Here is a 19,155-nt window from a genome sequence, read left to right on the forward strand (position 1 = left end):
TACACTCACATGTGAGCAGGGTAGGGGCAGAGAGAGAGGGAGAGACAGAATACCAACCAGGTTCCTTGCTGTCAGTGCAGTCTGACTCGGGGCTTGATCCTATCAACCATGAGATCATGACCTGAGCCAAAACTTAGAGTTGGATCCTCAACCTAATGAGCCGCCCAGGAGCCCCTTGTGTCAATAATTTAAAAAAATTTGTTGGGGCGCCTGGGTGGCGCAGTCGGTTAAGTGTCCGACTTCAGCCAGGTCACGACCTCGCGGTCTGTGAGTTCGAGCCCCGCATCAGGCTCTGGGCTGATGGCTCAGAGCCTGGAGCCTGTTTCCGATTCTGTGTCTCCCTCTTTCTCTGCCCCTCCCCCGTTCATGCTCTGTCTCTCTTTGTCCCAAAAATAAATAAACGTTGAAAAAAAATTAAAAAAAAATTGTTTTTTTTTTGTTTTTTTTTTACATTTATTCTTGAGAGACAGAGAGAGACAGAGCACAAGTGGGGGAGGGGCAGAGAGAGAGGGAGACACAGAATCTGAAGCAGGCTCTAGGCTGTCAGCACAGAGCCTGACGCGGGTCTTGAACTCACAAACCGCGAGATCATGACCTGAGCCAAAGTCAGATGCTTAACCAGCTGAGCCACCCCAGTGTCCCACATTAATATTTTTAACTAATTTCAGTAACCCTCACCTGGAGAAGCAGTTCTCAATTGATAAATGTCTGTTGTGAGGTGTGTTGCAAGTCGTTTGTCATTAATAATAGTTACCAAAGTTTTAAAATGAATTATTCACTAGAAATTAGGGGAAACTCAAAGTAATCTGTATAATAAGGTCATCCAAGGACATGGGACTCAGGCATTTCTGTGAGCCTTCGAGGATGGGAGAAAGCTGGGGAAGGGGGAATTTTTGTTTTTAAAAGAGTTTTTATTTTAATTCCAGTTTGTTAACATATAGCATTATATTAGTTTCAGGTGTACAATATAGTAATTCAACAATTCCACACATCACCCTTTGTTCGTCACAAAAAGTGCACTCCTTAATCCCCATGATGTATTTTACTGATCCCCTCTTTACTCTCTTCACTCTGGTAACCGTCAGGTTGTTCTCTATATTTAAGAATCTATTTCTTGTTTTATCCCTGTCTTTCTTATTTTTTCCCTTTGCTTGTTTTGTTTCTTAAATTGTACACAAGAGTGAACTCATATGGAGTTTGTCTTTCTCTGATGGACTTACTTCACTTATTAGCATTATACTCCCTAGCTCCATCCATGTCATTGCAAATGGCAAGATTTCATTCTTTTTATGGCTGAATAATATACCATTGTGTGTGTGTGTGTGTGTGTGTGTGTGTGTGTGTGTGTGTGTGTGTGAATCACATTTTCTTTATCCATTCATCTATGGATGGACACTTGGATTGCTTCCATAGCTTGGCTATTGTAAATAATGCTGCTGGGGCACCTGGGTGTCTGTCAGTTAAGTGTCCAACTTTGGCTCAGGTCATGATCTCATGGTCCATGAGTTAGAACCCTGCATCTGTCTCTGAGCTGATAGTGCGGAGCCTTCTTGGGATTCTCTTTCTCTCTTCCCCTCCCCAACTTGCGCTTTCTTTCTTTCTCTCTCAAAATAAATAAATAAACTTAAAAAAAATGCTGCTATAAATGTAGAGGTGTATGTATCCCTTTGAATTAGTGTTTTTGTATTCTTTTTTCCCCCAATTTTTATTTAAATTCTAGTTAGTTAACATTCAGTGCAAGATTGGTTTCAGGAGTAGAATTTAGTGATTCATCACTTACATACAACCCCTAGTGCTCATCATAACAAGTGCCCTCCTTAATACCCATCACCCATCTAGCCCACCCCCACCCACCTCCCTCTGTCAACCCTCAATTTGTTCTCTATCTTCTTTTTTAAGTTTATTTATTCATTTTTGAGAGAGAGAGAGAAAGAGAGAGAGAGAGATAACAGGAGGGGCAGAGAGAGGAGAGAGGGAGAGACAGAGACAGAGAGAGACAGAGAGAGAATCCCAAGCAGGCTCTACGCTGTCAGTGTAGAGCCTGACGCAGGGCTCGGACCTGTGAACTGTGGGATCATAATCTGAGCCAAAATTGAGAGTTGGCTGCTCAATTGGCTGAACCACCCAGGTGCCCCAGTTTGTCTTCTATCTTTAGGAGTCTCTTATGGTTTGTTTCTTCTTCTTTTTTCATTTTTTTCCCTCTCCCATATGTTCATCTGTTTTGTTTCTTAAATTCCACATATGAGTAAAATCATATGGTGTTTGCCTTTCTTGCCTGACTTATTTCACTTAGCATAATACACTCTATTTCCATCCATGTCATTGCAAATGGCAAGATTTCATTCTTTTTGATGGCTAATATTCCATTATATGTATACACACACACACACACACACACACACACACACACACACACCATATCTTCTTTATCCACTCATCAGTTGATGGACATTTGGGCTCTTTCCATACTTTGGAGATTGTTGATAATGCTGCTGTACACATCTGTGTGTATGTACCCCTTTGAATCTGCATTTTTGTATTTTTTGGATAAATACCTAGTAGTGCAATCGCTGGATCGTAGGGTAGTCCTATTTTTAACTTCTTGAGGCACCTCCATACTGTCTTCCAGAGCGGCTGCACCAGTTTGCATTCCCACCAACAGTGTAAGAGGGTTCTCCTTTCTCCATATCCTCTCCAATGCCTGTTGTTTCTTGTGTCATTAATTTTAGCCATTCTGACAGGTGTGAGGTGGTATTGGAGAAGGGGGAATTGTACACAACCTGCAGCAAATTTCCTCTGTGCCAGAGCCCTTACATCCATCATTCATCACTATGTCATAGTGGGTATAATAAGGTTGGGAACTGCCAAATACTTGAGCAAAGGTTGAGCATGGCGCTAGGGACCCTTTGTGGGCTGGTGTGATATAATCACCTCTGCTTCTTGCTCAGATTCTAATGGCTCTCCAAGACAAGAGATGTTGCTTCCAGTTTAGAGAGGCCCTGTTCCTGATATTGTTTGCCAGTTAAACCTCCTACGACACTTGTGTAAAGGATGCTCGTAAAGGAGGGTGCCTGGCTCCCTAGGAATGTATATTCTCCTTTACTATTGAGTAAGGGTCTAGGAGAAGCCAAGTGTGATATTGACAAAAGTAAAAAAAAAAAGTAGCAAAAATAAAAGGTAATCAAATAAAATAGTAAAAAGTAATAGTGGGCTCTTTACTGAGCTCTTTACATATTCATTAAGTGCTTTAAATAGACATTAATCCCCACCACACTCCTCTCAGTTAGGTATTATTATTTCCATTTTACAGATGGTGTAATTGAGCCTCAGGGATTTTAAGAACCTTACTCAGGGTCCCAGCTAGTGATTGACAGAGCCAGGTTCAAACCCATGTCTGCATGATGCCAGTTGCCAGCCGTGTGTACTGTGTTCCATTGTTGCAAAGTAAGAGGGGAGGATCCTACACTCCATGAGTGCTGCTCAAGAGATGTAACAAAAATTGTCATGCTATACAAAAATCAACTTACACTTTCAAAGCCTATTACAAATTATGAAGCTTTTTTACATATACTATCTCACCGACCATTAAAATAACTAGGGAAGACCCTCTTTATGTGTAAGACTCACACGTGCATGCGTGTGTGTGTGTGTGTGTGTGTGTGTGTGTGTGTGTGTGTATGTTGGACATTGTGATGGAGTGAGAGGGAGGGAGACAATGATAGAGTACTCTATTCCTGTTATTCAGTATGTGAAATGACATAAACTGTGTAAAAGCTTTAAAGATCTTCATTTCAATTGATCTGAAGATTAACAGATAATCTTTCCTAATAAAATAAGAAGTAAAACTGAACCCTGACTCTTTAGACCTGACCCAACTCTTGGTTTCTTTTAAATTCTTGGCTGATTGTCCCTGCAGAACCAGGCTTCTGCTCCAGTTGGTTTGAATCCAGCAACTGTGAACCTTAACTCACAGGCTGTATTACTCCTGACTTGTGGGCAGAAGGCATCAGTGAACTCTTTTGTAAGGCCCTGGGACCAAAGAGGCAGAGGAAAGGTGAGGGAATGACAGTGAGGACCTTTTCAAAGTATTGGTTTATATATCATATTTCAGTATTCCAAAAGTATTATTTAGGCTTTTGTGCACTACCCATTTTGGAGAACAAGAGATAAGTCACAAGCTTGACCTTCAAAGATCAAGTTGTAGAGGCATCATTTATGAAGTATTTATGTGTGGATATAACTTAATACATTGGACCACAGGTGAGCTTTGTTTCTCTCAAGACTACCCACCCATCCACTAGCCAAGTTCACACCCAATGACAGCATGTCATTTTTGAGCCAAAATGACTGTGGTCCCAGAGCTGGTTCAACTTCCTTTTGCCTGGAGGACAAAGTATAAAGCCATCTTGGAAAGGAGAAGGAATTTTCATAGAGAGGGCAGAGTTCGTGAAGTGTTACATTAGGCACCTGATCCCTTCCCCTTTTTCCGATCTGTGGGGGTACAGAGGTCACTTGACCTGCTCTCTTTGCATCTCCCACCAGCCTAAGGGGTCCCTGAGAGTGTTCCATGGGACTTGAAAGGCGATTTTAGACATAAAGCTGGTGTCTTCTTCTTTCAGGAGCTACCATTAAAACTAGGGGCTGACAGATGTGCCTTGCCATGGCTAGGTCTGGAAAAACCATTGCGTGGTGCAGCTGAGATGGATGGAGATTGTCTGGGTCTCCACCATGTGGCATGGCAGGGATGTTTGAATTTTCCTGTGTGCCCAGAACCCACCTGCAAAAGTGACTAGGGGCAGTGACTGGTTTGCAACCCTGCCCTTTCCCCAGGGTGTAGAGTCAAAGGGAAGGAGTAGAAGGAAGGTGGGAAGAGACCTGGATGATGTTGACTGAGATAGTAATTCCTGAAGTGGATTAAAAGACACTTACGGACTGGGTCAATTTTGGTGGATTGGACTAAATTTAGTTTTCTTACTGTCAAGTGGGAGTGGAAGCCTGTCAAAGAAAAGTGTGTGCAGATATAAAAATAAAGAGTTTCAGGTTTTCACAAAGCTGATTTGTCATTGTCCAATTCATGCCACTTACAGTAGATTTGTTAAATCTACAGTGAGGCAGTTATTGAAAGCCAGGCTTTGTTGAAAAGAACATGCCTTTCTAAATTCCAAAAGCTTCCCTTTAAATAACAGAACTGAAGGGCTGAGCTTAGAGCACAGGAGGAACAGGGCATTGGGAGAGGAAAAGGCCAAGGACTGGCCTGAGGGCCTTGATCCACGTTCTCCAATTGAGGTTGAGAGTCTTTGGGGGATGGGGGTTAGAATCAATCAAAGGACTTTAGGGAAATCCTGAACAGGAATCTTTCACAATCACTGGGAATTAGGATCCAGAGGGAGTGGAGATCAGTCCCAGAAAATAGAGTTCCTTTTTTTTTGTTTGCACATTTGAGTCACAGAGTGGTGAGATGTATCACTGCTCATGAGCATGCAGGGGCCTTCCTGGTGGGAGGACTAGACATCCTCACCCTCATAAACTCAGGTATGGCTATGTGACTTGCTCTGGCAAATAAATGTGATCAGAAATGAAGGGTGTCTCTCTTAGGCAGAAATGCTAAGCAACATAATTGGTCATGCTTTAAAAAAACAACCCTCTATCTCTTACCATGGTGGAAGCAGGTATTGAGGTGGAGCTTACATCAGCCTGGACTCTTGAGTGACTATGATGGGCAGATTTTCCCTGTCAGTTTATGATGAGTGAGAAGTAAGTGTTCTTATAATACAACTTTTGGGTTTTTTGTTACTGCGGCATGAACCACTACCGCTTTCTGACCAATACACAGTGTGAAAATTTTATCCCCAAGACATGGTCTGTATAACTCCATTTAAACAGGTATAGTTAATTTGCTGAAGAGGGAAGCAGGATTAAATTCCATCCCAGTTGTTTCTTAAACAATTCAACTTACTCCCTAACTTACTAGGACTAACTTACTCCCTTTTTTAATGGCCCCTATTACTTTCTACTTGAATTATAGTTATTGGTGATGCATTTAAAGTCCTCCCCTAGGCTGAAGATTCTTTGAGGATGGGAAGCATGTCTGCTCCATTTTTGAATAAAAACTCATTCCTCCCCCCACCGCAAACAAAACCTTCTCATAGTTATTATTGAACCAACCTACTAGTGTGGAAGCGTAGAAACAAGGGAAAAATAATTTTCCCAGTAAAGCATGTCTGGCTGTTCAGATAGTAGTGATGATTTCAGCATCATGTGGTAAGAGGCTGGTGACCTTGATACAGCAGACATATGTGTGCCATCTCAAGTACAATTCCATATGCACCCAACTTTATTCTTCTCCAGTGTCTCCTCTCAGAGTTGTACCTGATTTTATTACTAGTTTTCATTTGAATCCATTGGGGAATGGGATGATCCCGCTTTTGTTTCTTGGCCAAGAATCACTTGATCCTGAAAGTCTCGTGAGAGGACATGATGAGGATCAGAGTCAAGTGCACCCACCACAATGGTCAAGAAAGGGAATAAAAGAACAAAGCCCATTCTATACAGATCATATGAATGAGTGGTAGAAACTATTGGTAGAAGCTTGGTTAGTCTGAAACCTCTGAAAACAGAAACACAATAGATATTTTGGATGTTACAATTTCCTAAAATATAAAAAAAATTCTTGTTGTATTAGATACCTATTATGTAGAATAGAGCCTTTCTCTTCAGTGGGCTCGTTGAATGGAAGCTTTTGCAACTGCACACTCTTCAGATAAGGTGAAGAATAAAGAAAAAATTATCATTAGCTAACATTTATTGAATCTTTACCACAGGCCAAATACTGTTCTAAACCTTTTACACTTACATCTTCAGAACAACCTTAAAAGTTAGGTACTATTATGATTCTTAATTTTGAGATAAAGAAAATTCAGGGGCGCCTGGGTGGCGCAGTCGGTTAAGCGTCCGACTTCAGCCAGGTCACGATCTCGCGGTCCCTGAGTTCGAGCCCCGCGTCGGGCTCTGGGCTGATGGCTCAGAGCCTGGAGCCTGTTTCCAATTCTGTGTCTCCCTCTCTCTCTGCCCCTCCCCCTTTCATGCTCTGTCTCTCTCTGTCCCAAAAATAAATAAACGTTGAAAAAAAAAAAAAAAGAAAATTCAGCACAGAGAGGTTAAATAACTGGCTCAAGGTCACGCAACAAGGTGGTGGATTTGGAATTCAAATCTAGGTCTGACTCCAAAAATCTTGCTTTTAGCCACTGTGCTATACTACTCACTCAGCAGCAGAAATATTTTTTGAGGCTTCTTCAGCTCTCAGCTACCTTGTCTGGGAGCTACCTCTATCTATAACTCACATTAAGGAGTAGGACTTAGGTCTCCTTCAAAGCTGATGAGACTAGCAGTAGGCTGGTCAATGGTTCATCCAAAGGAATGTTAGATTTTTTTCTCTAGAAAATTTAAACCAAGAAACACAGAGTGTGAAATTAGGGTATGTGAAAGGCAAAAATGACAAATTGAGGGTCTTTGACCTGGACCTTTTTGTTTGGTCCCAGCCACCAGTGAGAAATTAAAAATGGGAGAATGGGGAAGGCAAGGGAAAAAGTCACAAAATATTGTCCATGACAAAAAATAGCATGTGTAATATTCCACTTAGGTATTATTATACTTGCATGTGTATAGGTATAAGGAGGTGCTGGTGCATAAAAATATGGTCACCAAATGTTAGTGATGGCCAATGAAGAGTAACGGCATTTTAGGTGATATTTATTATTTCATGTAGATTTATGTATCTCTTGACTACTTTACAATGAGCATGTATAATTAGAAAAAAAAGATCTTAATTTTAAACATGAAGATTTTACATAAATCTCTGTATTCCTAGGTTCAGTTGAAACTTGAAAGCACTGGCATTGCTGGGCTCACACTTTCACATGGCAACCAGGGCTGGGGCTGAGTCTTGACTTTTCCTTCTAGCATGGTGGATACACTCTAACTTCCACAACCTGTTCTTCACACTTGACTGTATTTGCTTCTTGCTATTTAGTGCTTGTTGCCTGTCGGCATTTGAGGGGCCTTTCTTTAGAGACTTGGGGTTAACAGCCATGTTGGGTTATGCGCAATCTACAAAAGCCATGTAAGGTAAGGTAAGGTAAGCCATGCAAGCTCAGGATCTAGAGCAGGGCCATCTAATGGAACTTTCTGTGATGATAGAAACAAGCACTTGAAATGTGGCTAGTGTAACCAAGGACCTGAATTTTAAACTTTATTTAATTGTAATTCATTTTAATTAAAATAGCCACATGTGGCTTATGGCTACTATACTGGGTAGTATAGATTGAGAGACAGAAAGAGAGGGAGAGAGAAAGAGAGGGAGAGAGAAAGAGAGGGAGAGAGAGAGGGAGAGAGAAAGGGAGAGAAGAGAGAGAGAGAGAGAGAGAGAGAGAGAGAGAGAGAGAGAGAGAGAGATGAGAGTTTGCTGAGGGTGGAGATACTCTAAAGAGAGTATCTACAAAGGTCGTGCTAATAGGTGGCCCAAAAGTCACACATAGCCTACCTTCAGACTGTATATTGGAAAAGAAGTGAGGGATGAGAAAAGGGGTTGGTGCAAGAGAACCTCTTTAGAGAGAGCTGTCAGCATGTTCTACATTTCTCCCCTTTTCCTCCACCTGCTTCAAATCAAGTAATGGGGATGCAGGAAGATTGCACAGAGAAGTGACCTATTCCTTGGACTTACAAGACTCAGAAGTGGGTGTTTGGCTGTCCTTGGAAAATGTCAAAGGAGAGACTAGCTGGCGATGCCCCTGCCCACACAGCAAGGAGAAAGGGCTAAAATGGGAGCAGCCTGAGTTTGACAAGAGGGTACCCTCTGGTCTAGAGAGAACTCAGTAGAAGGTGGCGGTGGGGTCACTACCTAAGAAGATGAGATATCTACAATAGGAAGAGTCTTTGTGGGGTCTACTTTCAGAGACTACTGTTGGAAGGGAGGGAGTGGAAGACCCCAAACACACCCCCTGAAAGAGAGATGTAGCAGTGTGAACTGCCAATCAGAGGGTACCAGCCTGCAAAGACAAGAGCACCCATCTCGAGGCCCTTTTCCCCCTTTTACCTTCCTCACGTGCCTCACCTGGTGAGGAGGTGGACCAAGGAGAACAAAGGCAGACCTCAGCTTCTGTCTCCGCAAAAGGTTTCCAGTGGGAAAAATGGATTGCCATTTACTTAGGTGGGGGAATGCTGAGGGAAATGTTTTACTTCTGGAGGGGAGGAATCAGGAGTTCAGTTTGGGAAGGTGGATACCAACTAGCTAGCCTAGAGGAGATGTTGAGGAGACAGCTGTATAGAATCGGGAGTTCAAGAGCGAGAGGAGAGAGAAAGTCGGGAATTGTCGGCATGTAGATGGCATTTGAAACCATGCAAATGGATGAGTTTACTTAGGGAGTGAGCCCACATAAGTAGAGGACAGAGGGCTGAGCCCTGTGACACCCCGATGTTTAAATGCATGGAGATGGATGGATCCATGTAGGGTGCTTAGAGCAGAGTTTGGCACATGTGTGCTCAGTAACTGCTATTATCAGTCGGAAATGACTGGGGAACAGAGGTTTTCTAATGGAGATCAAACTCAACGTTGACCTAGTGACTTGTAATAGCTACATAGGTAGGGGGCAGCGCTCGCCATAGGAAGAGCAAGTGGCAAACTTGCTAATTCACATTCTATATATGGCTCTGTTTCCAAGGCTGGTTTACTGAAGGATGTGTCCTGTTCAATCCTATCTGGGGTGTGAGGAGAGAAGGATGGCATCCAGGGAGGCCAGTCACCCAGACCGAGCCTGGGGAGGCAGAAGCAGAGTGCAGCTGTCAGCTTTACAGGTGCAGAATCTGTACTTTAGCCTTACAGCTGGAGTTGTGCCCAGAAACCCCGTGGCCAAACTCAGAAGAGACCGATGGTTCAATCGAAGCACGATTTTAGTAATTTATAATTGATGAGCGCTTCTCTGCATCCTAGCAAGTGGCGTCTTCATCTCTCGCCTGGACTTCCACAAGAGTTCCCAAACATTTCCCCACCTCCACTCTTGCTCCCCTCTAGTTCTTTCGCCACAGGCTGACTGGAGTGATCTTTAAGGAATATTGTTTGGATCATGTCCCTCTCAATCTTTGATTCCTTCTTTGTCTGGCTAGTATCGGAATAAAGCCCAAACTTGACAGAGTTTGGCCCTGCTTGGTCTGAGCCCAGCCTTCCTTTCCAACTTTGTCTCAGGCAGCCCTCACCTCCATCCTCCTTCTCTTTATGCACGCTAGCATTTTTTCAGATGGAGAGCCTCACTCGCTCCAAGCCCATCTTACCTCTAGGTCCTCCGACCTGCTGGTCCCTCTGTGGGTGCTGTTCCCTCCCAACCCTGCACTCTTGGAATGTCAACTTATACATCTCTTCCACACAGAGGGCCTTCCTGACCTTCCAATCCAAGTTAAGTCCTCCCAGTTATTGTTTCTTATCTTTCCTTCATAGCACTTCATAAAAAGTTTATAACTATATGTTTATTTCTACGTTAATTTGTTTAATGTCTGCTCTCTGACTAAACTTCCGGTCCATAGGGCAGTAGTTCACGACTTCATTGCCCAGTGCCTGGCAGGGTGCTTGGTACACGGAAGTTGCTCAATGAGTATTTGTTGAGTAAATGGATGCCAAGGGGACCAGAATGTTATCTCTGTGGCTCAACAGTGTTCCTGTAGAAGATTTACCTGGGAAGCCAAATTACCCGCTGGAGGTGGTACCAGCATGGAATCAGGGCCAGGGAGGTGGTTGGGTGATTTTAGTGCCTGGTGTGTTTGAATCATGAGATCCTGATGCCCTCATCTCTACTCTGAGGAAGTATCTGCAAGGGGACTGGTCCTTTGCTTTTCTAGGGCATCAGGCTCACCCTTCTTTCACCACGCAATTGGTGAGGTTACAAATAGAATCATAGGCTTCTGGGCTTTTATTTTTATTTATTTTTTGGTATAAATAGTTTTTTTTGTAATTTTTATTTTATTTATCTAGTTTAAGTTTTTATTTTAATCTCAGTTAACGTACAGTGTGGTATCATTATTATTATTTTATTCTTTATTATTTCATTATTTCAAAGTAAATATGATAAGAAGCAAATAGTTTGGAACTATAATGTTCACAGAGTCTAACAGTTCCCTGCTTCTAAAATTATGATTGGGGAGGGGGGTGCCTGGGTGGCTCGCTCAGTTAAGCATCTGACTTCAGCTTAGGTCATGATCTCACGGTTCGTGAGTTCCAGCCCCGCATCAGGCTCTGTGCTGACAGCTCAGAGCCTGGAGCCTGTTTCAGATTCTGTGTCTTTCTCTCTCTTTGCCCCTCCCTGCTCACACTCTGTCTCTCTCTCTCTCAAAAATAAATAAACATTGGGTGTTGTATGGAAACCAGTTCGACAATAAATTATATTTAATAAAAAAGGATAACAAAATAAAATTAAAAAAATAAATAAACATTAAAAACATTAAAAAAAAACCCCATAAAATTATGGCTGGGATTTGTGCGTACTCAAATTTCTCAGCCATTTTTTTTCAGAATATTGGTTAGTGTGAATTATCTTTTCTGACTATTTTAGTTGTGGAACTATTTACTTACTTATTGCAGTTTCATGTTCAGCCTTATCTTCAAGTTCGGGGGCTCTCTTGTTGTCACATATGCCAATGACACACACAGTGGTGGAAGGCTTTAGAACACTTGCCAGTTCTGGCTTCCTGATGTGAAATTCAGATTGTTTTTGAATCTGTTAATAGATTCGATCAAGGCAAAAGGTCTTCAATCCATAAAAATAGACCATAGCAAACTTAGAAAACAAAAAGCTCAACAGAGGTATGATAGCGCTTTCCTTAATGTTTCTGCCTCTCTGTTAAATACCCATATAAATAGTCTGCTGCAAAAGAGCCAACTTTGATTAACGCAGAAATTCGATGGCCATTCTGGCATGTGTCAAAACACAGAGCCCCTAGTGTGTATCTTCTTCATGTCAGTTCTCTTCCAGGAAGTCATTTGAATACTATTCCATAGCCACTATGCAAAAAGCCTGGAAGAATCCAAAGAAGAAAATCATCTTTTTTTTTAATTTTTTTTTTTAACGTTTATTTATTTTTGAGACAGAGAGAGACAGAGCATGAACGGGGAAGGGGCAGAGAGAGAGGGAGACACAGAATCGGAAGCAGGCTCCAGGCTCTGAGCCATTAGCCCAGAGCCCGAGGTGGGGTTCGAACTCATGGACCGCGAGATCGTGACCTGAGCTGAAGTCGGTCGCTTAACCGACTGAGCCACCCAGGTGCCCCAAGAAAATCAACTTTAAAGAAAATCTCAAAAGGATTGCTTCCCATAATTTTATAAATGTTGTCACGAAGGACATGCCCACCAAGCCCTGCCAGGCCACAGTCAGTAGCGGACCCCGTATGGTTAGATCCTGCAATGCTGCCATTTCTCACACTATGTGAATTACGGGATGCAGAGTGACAATTTATGCAGCCTTATGAAACATGCCAGAACAACGTAGCATTTAAGCTCAGCTATTTTAATGGCCCAATTTATTCGGACTGCTTGAGGATAAAAAGTGATTTCATAGGATTTGTTACTATTAATCACTGCAACCTTAGTATTTAGTAGATTGTGGGCAGGTGTTTTCAGGATTATATTAATAACAAAGGAAAACAACAGACATGTTTTTAATAGTCAAATTATAATTAGAGACAATTAATGTAACGTTTTAAATTAGAATAAAAGGGCAAGGTTAGCGCATTATCATATATTATAATTAATGTATTAAATGCAGACACAATCATCTTACTTTCTTTTGCAATTACTCATTCTGCTTACAATAAGTAGTTTGGTAACAGGTTCAGAATGAACGTGGGGGAAAATGAAAGGCATTATGGCTTCACTTCTGGTGTCTAGGAAGGAGAGAGAATAAGGTATATTTTAAGAGACCTCTGAAAAAAGTTCATTTTAAAAAATGCCAACACTCAGGTTTATTATTATTCTCCTGGGGCACACACTTTGAAATGATATTTTCACACAAGGTAGAATCTGAAATTTGAATTCTGTCATAGCCACAAAATGCTGAAAGTCCAGGTCTCACAGGGAATAACATTTAAATATTAAATGTCTATGTCCGAGGCAGAGATGACAAGAATAAAAACGATCCCATTTCAAGTCTCTGTCCTCTTTGTTTTTTAAACTGGGTTAAATTAGCATTTTTGTTCAGTTGGGCCTGAAAGAATACAAAGTAAATACGATAAGAAGCAAATAGTTTGGAACTATAACGTTCACATAGTCAAAATGATTCTCCATTTCACCGAAGGCCTCCCTTTTCATGGAAGCATACGATTGTTATTTACAGTCTGTGGGACTAGAATGACTGGTCCATCAGTCAAACTGCATGCTTCGTGCAGCAGAAAAAAACCAAAGGGATGATTAACTGAATTTTTTACTCTATAACAAATTGTCCTGGTGTCAGAGAAGTGGTCTTATAGTCCTCATTGTTTGGCCCTTTCCTCCATTTTCAGGACCTGTATCTTACACATGTCAGTCACTGGGTGGCCTGAAGGATGACGGCTTTCTGGGGCTACCTTTTCCTTATATATTTAAATAAGGATAGCCAGAGTCCCCATATGTGTTAGAGTTTTTGAGGAGCACGTAATAAATAGCTTCTTTTTCTTACTTAATTTCTCAATTTGTGAAGAAAAATAGAAGTGATTGTATAACATGCATATATTCAGGTGATTACAGAAATGGGCCAAAATATCATCCAGAAAAAGAGAAGACTCTGCAACAGGTCCAGGTTGCTGTGTAAAGTGTTCTGCCATGTGACCTAGTGGATCTGATGGTACTTGAAATGTCCGTGTAGACTGAGATGTGTATGGAGCTCTGGCAGGAGCCTTTTTGCACACCTCCTTTAGAATTTTAGAGCAGAGCTCTGCCATGCTTGGTAGATGGCTATTCTTTGGAGAAACACTTGGCCATGGGCCACCAAATGAACACTCGCTGTCTCTGATAAACCTGGTGATGACTGACCCACCAAACCATAAAGCTGGCATTCAGCAGAGCTTGTGCAGGTGCTGAATGTGTAAGTAAGTTGAATGAGTAGGTGGCCCAGATGCCTATGGACCGTTGCTACCTTGTCTCCTCTTTCCTGATTCACACATACGGCCTCATATGGAGTTCCCTATGACTAACGTTGACAGAGGAGGAGAAAACTTCAGGCCTGGTTTATAGGTCTGCATGATGTGCTGGCACATCCCCAGAGCAGATAGCTCAGTACTACTGGCCCATTCTGAGGTGGTTCTGAAGTATAGCAGTGAAGGAAAAATTCTATTGTTGTACAGTGCGTCAAGGAATACATTCAGTTATTCATTTTTCTTGGAAGAAAAGATGGCTCAATGTATGGCTCTATATTGACTCATAGACAGTGGCCAGTGGTTTGACTAGATGGCCAGTGTCTTGTGCTCATCAGTGTTTGGGTCTGTATGGTGTGTGTTAGAAAGCTTGTTTGTGCAGGTACACCCCGAAGGTCCCTGCTAATCACTATCTTAAGAATGTAGAAATCCCATCCTCTCTCTATGTTCAAGAAGAATGTGCAGAAGAACATGTTGTTCAGCATCCAAGGTCAGGGGCTCTGGAGGCGGCCAACCTGGAGCATCTCCTTTGTAACAAAGAGTGTCTGGAGGGCAGAACTTGATCTCCTTGCGATGCTGGCTGTGCAAGGAGGGAGAGGCTACAGACAGTTGCTGCCCTATAAAAACTTGATGCATGTAGATCCTAGCAGCGGATACTTTGTCCGGTTGGCTGCTTCTGGACTCCCTGTATGTAATTTCCCCCGGTAAACCTAGGTCTTGATTGCTATCTCTGGGTTATTTCATCGACCTCCTTGGACCATCACCCACCCTTGACTTAGAGTCTGCTGGGGGGCCATCTACAACAGGTCCCCCCAAGAAGAAACACAACTGGAAAATGGTGAGTAGGAGGTGTATGGGTAGATTTTTCTGAATTGGCACAGGGCATGAAGATGTTTGTCCCACGTGACTATTCGTCAAAAAGCAACCTCAGTAGAGGAGGATCTTAATAATCATGTGGACAAGATGCTCTGCTCTGCAGATGTCATTCACCCTTGCCCAATGGGCTTGTGAACACAGTGGCCATAGTGTCAGGGATGGAGGTTATGGAATGGACTCAGCAACATGGTCTTCTACTTACTGAGACTGATCTGTCTACTATCACTTCTGTGTGATCAACCTGCCAACAGCAGAGATGAACTCTGAGCCCCTGATGTAGCATCATTCCCCAAAGGAGGAGACAGCCACCTGGTGGCAGGTGGATGGACCACATCCATCTTGGAAGAGGCAGTGCTTTGTTCTCACTGGAAGAGACACCTCCTGTTTTGTTTTCCGTGCCCTCAGTGCTTTTGCCAAGACTACCATCTGTGGACTTACATAATATGATTTGTAGCAAAGTATTCCCACAGCCTTGCTCCTGATCAAGAAACTCATTTAATAGCAGTTGGAGTGTAGCAATGGACTCATGCTAATGGAATTCACTGATCTTACCGTGCTCCCCATCACTTGAAGTTGCTGTCCTGACAGAATGCTGGAAAAGCCTTTTGAAGATTTCGTTTTCGTGCCATCCAGGTAGCAACACCTTGCAGGGTTGAGGTAAAGCCATCCAGGATGTGGTATATGCTCTAAGTTGATGATTAATATATGGTGCTACTTCTTGTATCACTAGGACCCCGGTACACGTCCCGGAAAACCGTGTGAAAATGGGAGTGATTCCTTTCACTACTGCCCATAGTGAGCCACTATTTGCTGGTTGGCATGGGGTACCTGTCGCTCTCAGAGTTCAGGTGCATTGTCACTAATCTACTGGTGCATCCTGTTTGCTCGAGGCAGCAGCTGGGCCCACAGCTCATCCAGCTCCTGCTGGATCAGCTCCTTCAGCTTCTCGGGATCTTAGGTCAGATATGTGTGCAACTGCATGGTGGAGAGTGACAACTCATTCTGCAGGTCACCTGTGTTGTTGAGGTTGGAGGTAGCGAGGGAGAGACGAGGGTTTCATCTTGCCTTGTAGGTTCCAGTTTGTTCTTGCTTTCTCATTTTCATGTCCAGCTTTTCTTCCCAACTGCTTGTCCTGAGGCTCTACAGAAACTTCAGGCCCACATCAGATGAGGAGACAACAGCCTTCCATAGAATTCCTCAACATCTCCCACAATTGTCTAAGGTGTAATCCTTATAGTAAGTCCCATATAGTGGCTCTGCTTGTCTGACAAAGTCTAAGTGACACAGCATCCTTTGGACATCTTTGAGGATTCCCAGAGGAGGACTTGGTCCTCTTATTCATTTATTCATCTGATTTCCTGCTTCTCGGAATTTTCAAATTCACTGTATCTTTTTTTTTTAGTTTATTTATTTATTTTGAGAGAGAGAGAGAGAGAGATGCAGGAGGGGAAGAGAGAGAGAGAGAAAGAGGGAGAGATAGAATCTCAGGTAGGCTCTGCGCTGTCAGTGCAGAGCCCAATGTGGAGCTCGAACCCACGAATGGACAAATTGACTGTCACCTTGACTATTCCCTTTGCTAAGCCCCGAGTCAACCAAAATGTATAACACTGTGTTTTCTCCTTCATTTACCTCAGACACCACTCATGAAAGTAGGAAATTTCATAAAGATCTTATGGTAAAAATGGGAGTTGCACTGAAGGAGATGACTCAAAATTGAATATTAGTTGCCCCTGTTTTGGAAAGTCCAGCTCCCTGGCCTTCTGCCAACTACCATTTTTTTTCTTTCTCCTTCTCTCGTTTCTGACTCTCTAATCGGAAATGTTCTCCTTGCTTCTGGCAACACAAAACTCCTTTTATACAAAAATGTAGAACAATTCAGCTCTCTTATTGTCATGTCCTTGATCATGCTATTGTGTGCTTTCCTTTTCATAACCAAAGAGGCCATCAGAGAAAAGCCATTTTTTCTTCTGAAGAGGAAATTTGCTGCCAGTTAAAAAATGTAGCCCACCCTGTCCCCCCTTCCCCCGCCTCCTCCATATCTTGAACTATCTAACATTAGATTTCCCTGGGAAGGGACACCATGTTCTCTGTCATCCTGTCACAGATTTACTCTAAATCAATTTTATGAAACCAAAACCTTAAAAGAAAGATTGGCAAATGATTGTATTAGGCGATGTAGGTCCTGCTAAGAAACAGCTTTGAGAGAGTTTTGAATTACAGGCAATTTGTAACAGCTGTGGGTTGCGGCATTTTCCCTGGTGAGTTGTTTAGGGTGCCATTGTGTATAAATTTCAAGCTATACTTCTAGAAGCTTTCATTGAGGAAGTTGATATTTCACTTCTTTAAGAGTAAACAGAAAACCCCATGCTGTGTCTTAGGTGAAATTGTGGGCAAATTGTACTCCCCTTTGGAAATATATATGTTTGCCAATTAAAAAAAATTAAGGAAGCAACAGAATTGTAGCAAGGTTGGTATTTAAATTAAACAAATTTTTTTGTTTATTTTTGAGAGTGAGGATACAAGTGGGAGCAGGGAAGGGGCAGAGAGAGAGGGGAACAGAAGATCTGAAGCAGGCTCTGCATGGACAGCAGCAAGCCTGATATGGGGCTTGAACTCTTAAACTGTGAGATCATGACCTGAGTTGATGTTGGACGCTCAACCAACTGAGCCACCCAGGTGCCCCAGTAGGTTGGTATTGAAGTTCAGAGAAAGGGGAGAAAATATAGAAGGAAGTTGAGGAAGGTGGAAGAGTTCTATTTTAATTTATCAAGACATGACAGGAAGCACCTTATTTTAGCAAAAGAATGCCTTGTTGTACCTATGTTGAGTTAATCATGGTATCCAGAATCTTTATATGGTCCCATAGATTTCCTGGATATTTGAAAAAAGACTCTCCAAATTGAGAGACTGATAGTATTTCATTACCGCTTTGCTATTTTTGTGCTATCTAGAGCCTCATGATAAAGTTGTAATTTTTAATTTAATGAATTTATGTAAGAAGTGAAAGGGAAACTTCTTTTTGATCAGACAGATCTAATCATAATTTTTGTGTTCTCAGTGTGTGGTTGTCTTGTCTACCTCTTTATTCCCCTACATGGAAGAGTAGGAAGGCAAGTCTGATGGAGAGAAAGCCTGTGGACAACAGCTTTTGCAGCTGCTGTGAGGGAGGATGAATGGGAGAAGAGGATCTTGTTGGTCTGGTATCCATAGTACTTTTGACATCCAGTTGACTTGATGTCACCCAGTGATAAGACTGGAGTCCCAGGAGTGCGATCGAACTGCTACCAGTTTCTTTCTTTCTTTCTTTTTTTTTTTTTTGCTTCTTTCTTTTATTTTTATTTTTTTTTCAATATATGAAATTTATTGTCAAATTGGTTTCCATACAACACCCAGTGCTCATCCCAACAGGTGCCCTCAATACCCTTCACCCACCCACCCTTCCCTCCCACCCCCCATCAACCCTCAGTTTGTTCTCAGTTTTTAAGAGTCTCTTATGCTTTGGCTCTCTCCCACTCTAACCTCTTTTTTTTTTTTCCTTCCCCTCCTCCATGGGTTTCTGTTAAGTTTCTCAGGATCCACATAAGAGTGAAAACATATGGTATCTGTCTTTCTCTGTATGGCTTATTTCACTTAGCATCACACTCTCCAGTTCCATCCACGTTGCTACAAAGGGCCATATTTCGTTCTTTCTCATTGCCATGTAGTACTCCATCGTGTATATAAACCACAATTTCTTTATCCATTCATCAGTTGATGGACATTTAGGCTCTTTCCATAATTTGGCTATTGTTGAGAGTGCTGCTATAAACATTGGGGTACAAGTGCCCCTATGCATCAGTACTCCTGTATCCCTTGGGTAAATTCCTAGCAGTGCTATTGCTGGGTCATAGGGTAGGTCTATTTTTATTTTTCTGAGGAACCTCCACACTGCTTTCCAGAGTGGCTGCACCAATTTGCATTCCCACCAACAGTGCAAGAGAGTTCCCGTTTCTCCACATCCTCACCAGCATCTATAGTCTCCTGATTTGTTCATTTTGGCCACTCTGACTGGCGTGAGGTGATATCTGAGTGTGGTTTTGATTTGTATTTCCCTGATAAGGAGCGACGTTGAGCATCTCTTCATGTGCCTGTTGG

General features: G+C 42.3%; 1 pseudogene; it reads right to left on the minus strand.

Moving 5' to 3' along the window:
• Positions 1–6,254: 6,254 nt before the first annotated feature.
• On the minus strand, positions 6,255–6,476 carry LOC109501913 (annotated as a pseudogene).
• Between the last annotated feature and the right edge of the window lie 12,679 nt (positions 6,477–19,155).

This window comes from Felis catus, chromosome B4 (genome assembly GCF_018350175.1).
Source record: "Felis catus isolate Fca126 chromosome B4, F.catus_Fca126_mat1.0, whole genome shotgun sequence".
NCBI lineage: Eukaryota > Metazoa > Chordata > Mammalia > Carnivora > Felidae > Felis > Felis catus.